Source organism: Haliaeetus leucocephalus, unplaced genomic scaffold, assembly GCF_000737465.1.
Source record: "Haliaeetus leucocephalus isolate CR32 unplaced genomic scaffold, Haliaeetus_leucocephalus-4.0 Scaffold76, whole genome shotgun sequence".
NCBI lineage: Eukaryota > Metazoa > Chordata > Aves > Accipitriformes > Accipitridae > Haliaeetus > Haliaeetus leucocephalus.
In genome coordinates, this window is record NW_010972512.1 from 2,653,578 (window position 1) to 2,657,536 (window position 3,959).

Genomic DNA, 3,959 nt, shown 5'->3' on the forward strand with positions numbered 1-3,959 from the left:
AGGGGGCGTGGGGGTGTCCCCCCCCTTGTCACCCGGAGCTGCAGCTGGAGGGCAGGGTGGGCGCAGCAGCCCTGGGGAGCCCTCCCCGGGGCAGAGGAAAGGAGCAGGAGGAGAGAAAGAGTGAAAATGAGAAATGCAGATGAAAAGGTGACAAAGAGAAATGGAAGAGAAAGCGTGAACAGGAGAGAGAGAAGGAAGAGGGGGGAAAAGAGTGAAAGAGGAAGAAAAAGCACGACAGAGAACTAAGAAAGAGAAGACAGACCAAAAGGAGAGCAAAAGCACAGAAGGGAGGAAAAGAAAAAAAAAGGCCTAAAAGAGAAACAGCAAAGAGAAAAGGACAGGAGGAGGAGGACGCACTCAGAGCTCATCAGGCCAGCAAGCAAAGCGGTCCCAGCAAGAGGTCCCAGCAGCCTGGCCCGGCCCAGCTGGCCCCCATGGCCAAGGACAGGTAGAGGGGCAGGGAGGTACCCCCGGCCCCTCGCTTGCTGCAGAAGGGGCCTGAGGGCAGCTGGGCTGGCAGCGAGGGGCTGGGTCCTGCAGGCCAGGAAAGGCTGCTGTGTCCCAGTGGCTGGAGCCTGGGCTCCAAGCTGCCACAGCCAGCCCAGAATTTCCATCCCCCCTGATCTGGGGAAAGAACATTTGATGCCATCAAAGGGCTCCAGATTGAAAACAGATGTGCTTCCCCGAGCCTCTCCATGCATTTAATTAAGGCACAGGCATGGAGGAGACATTTTCATCATTAGTTTGCTTTCAGGCCCCCCCCTCTGGTCCTGGTTTACCCTTTGCAGTCTCAAAGACCCAAATGAGCATGGCAGGGCTGCGGGGCTCTGCTGTCCCCTGCTTGGGGGCAAGCAAAGCTGGTGGGTACAGGCTGGAAAGGCCAGAAAAAGCACTGGGGCAAGGTTGCACGTGTGTGCAGAAACGTGTGGGTGTCTATACACCCAAACCACCGTGTGTGCATCTATGTATGCAGCAGTTTGTGCCTTATTGCATACTGGTGTGGCTCTTTTTCTGTATTTGAAGGAGCATTTTTGTGTGATGTCCCATGGTACATGCCCACATGTGTTGGATGGGGAAGGAGCTGCATCTTCACGTGGGTGTGCGAGGCTGTATCTGGCCGGCTTTCATATGCTGGCATCTTGTACCCTGGCTCTCAGGGTCTCCAGGTTTAGGCACAGCAGCGTGGGTGGGTGTATGCGCTTCCATGCTCTGAAGAACCGTTATCTGTACAGACCCTTGTGGGCTGCCCAGCACATGAAACACCCTTTTCTTTGCCTTTCCCAGATATTTGAGTGCTTGCTTTCTTATTGAGCTGGGTTTTACTCTCTTTCTCCCCGTTCTCCTTCAAATCGACACTGCAACTGACCTGGCTTTTCGGAGTGGGTGCTGGGGAATCCCAGCCATAAACGTCCCTTTCTCTTAGTCTCAAGCAACCTCTGCCATGGGGGTGACAGCAGAAGCCACAGAAACCAGAACAAGAGCTGTCTGTGCCACCTTCACCGATACTCTCACTGACATCCCTGCTAAGATGCATTTCTTCTTAAATCTCCACATGTCTAAGGGCATCCTTCAGATAACCCTCCCTCCCAGTCTTGGGGTTTGGGAATGCAGCCCAGTACCAGCAGATGCCCTGGAAAGATGGTGGGTGAAAGCATGTTGGTGCTGTGGGTGACCAGCATCAACATTGTCTATCTGCTACAAAGGCAGAGTCTCACCTGCAAGGCAATAAAGGGGCCCAGCTCCAAGAATGGCTACTGTGGCTTTAGCCTGAAGTGAGCCACGGGTGTTCCCCATACATACAGCACCCACAGGCTGAAGAGCAACATGGGATGCCAGATTCACATTCTAGAGGTGGCCTAAACACCTCCTTTCCCAGATGCCTCCTGCGGCACAACTGGATTTCTGTGACCGGGTGGGAGAACTCTGCTGAGGCACAAGATGAACCCAAGGGAAACTCTTGCAGCCCTGTCTGTCTCAAAAGAAAGAGAGTTAGGAACAGTGGGAGGCCTCCAAGGCTGCACAAAACACCGCAGGGCTGTGGCTTTTCTTTCAGCTTGCTATGCCCAGGCAGGCCCTAGGCCAAGGCATACCTGCAGTGTGGAAATGAGCGTGGTAGGAACCCCCTGGGCTCTGAGAGGGATGGTGACCATGCTGCCACCTCAGCTAATGAACTGCCTCTCTCCCTAGATTATCTGTAGTGCCTTTAGGACCAAGCTAGTCTTTCAAAGCAATGCTGCCCTGTTCTGCATGTGCCAGAGGGCAAAAGTAGTGCAGCATCCATGATACTCTGCTCAATGGAGGGCATGGTTTGCCTATGGGAAGCCTAAGGAGGGTAGAAGTAGGGAGTGCCAGGGAAAAAAATCCCACCAGGAAAGAACAGTGGAATGTGCTCTTTGTGGCCGGGTGTCCTACTGTACTGGGGATCTGCCCAAGCTTGAGGGAGTGGGTGGGATGGCTGAAGGGACCTTGTCATGTGCAGGAAATAAGTCACATGAGAAGAAAGTGATGGACCAAAGTGGCTCACAAAGATCATGAGCAAAAGACAAACAGAAAAAAAAAAGAATCAGAAAGATGAGGAGAGGGAGAGGATGAGGGACATGCTCTCTGAGCTCCCAAGGGAGCAAGCCAAGGGGTCCCAGGGCCCTACATAGCTGCAGATCTCAGCCTGCCACTAAGACAGAAATAGGAGCATCTTTACAGGATGTGCATGAAACATCCCTTTGTTAATCTGCTTCCTTTAACTTGATTCAAATTTTTAGAAAACTTCAGGTTAGAGTACAGGCAGGTATCACCTCACCTGAATGCTCAAAGGCATTGCCTTCCAGTGTTCACCTTCTCCCCCTCCAGCCACCAGCAGTGAAGGCAGAAGAGGATGGGGCATTTGCCACTCATCTCAGATGCATCAGTTTCTTCCCGTGCAAGCATCCAATAGCCAGCCCACACACTCGCTCTAGGGCCTCTAGGAGTTTCTGCAGAATAAATAGCCATAGGACAGGAATGAGCCACACCGTGGCCTGCTGTAATCCAAAGATCTCAACACACTTCCCCCTGTTTCAGATAGGGAAACTGATGCAAAGGCAGCTTGTCCTCAGCATCAAACCCAAAGCAGAGGTGATAGGATACCCCAGTTCTCATGACCCTGAGACTGGGAAGGACTCCCATGCCACAGATGGCCCATGACAGCAAATGCACATACCATTTCAACATCCCACAGACCATCAAGTAATTAGTTAGACATCTATTTCCCACCTCACGACTGGCATGGTGTCAAGCTGAACAGGTAGCTCCCCCACCATCCTCCCATCCCACCTTTCCTCTCCAATGTGCACCTGCCTGGCAGCTGCTTACAGCCCCATTCCTCCACCTTCCCAGGCTGTCCAGCAAACTACTGCCTCCTACTCATGCTCCCAGCAAGGCAGGGATCTCTGAGCCTCTGCTGCCAGGGGAGGAGAGGAGAAAGCCCAAACATCCTGAAACAGTGAACAATCTGCTAGGTGAAGCACCCACAGCTGAAAGGCCAAGCCTCACACTGCAGACAGACCCCAGTTTGGCCCTTCCTGCTCCCAAAAGTGGTTATAATTTTGAAGGACATCAATGAGATTCACCAGCTGGAGCCCTGCCTCAAAAACCTGTCTCCTATGCTGTGACCATATCTGATGCTCAGAGAAGGTGAGGCAGAAACCACAAACTCTCCCATTCTCCCTCCCCCAGCTGCACATCAAGAAGGGGAAAACCAAAGAGCTGCGCCTCTGCAGATGACCAGCACATTTGCTTCTGCTTTCTTTTCTCATAAGAAAATTACAAGCTCAATCTGCAGTGTCAGTGAGAAAGTTCCTAACTTGAGTATTTGCTCCACTTCCTGAAATCTCCCATGAAACCCAGCACTGGCAGCTCCTGTGGTTCCCAGCTCCAATATAAGGGCTACCCAAGTATGCTATAAACCCTCAGAAACATTCCCC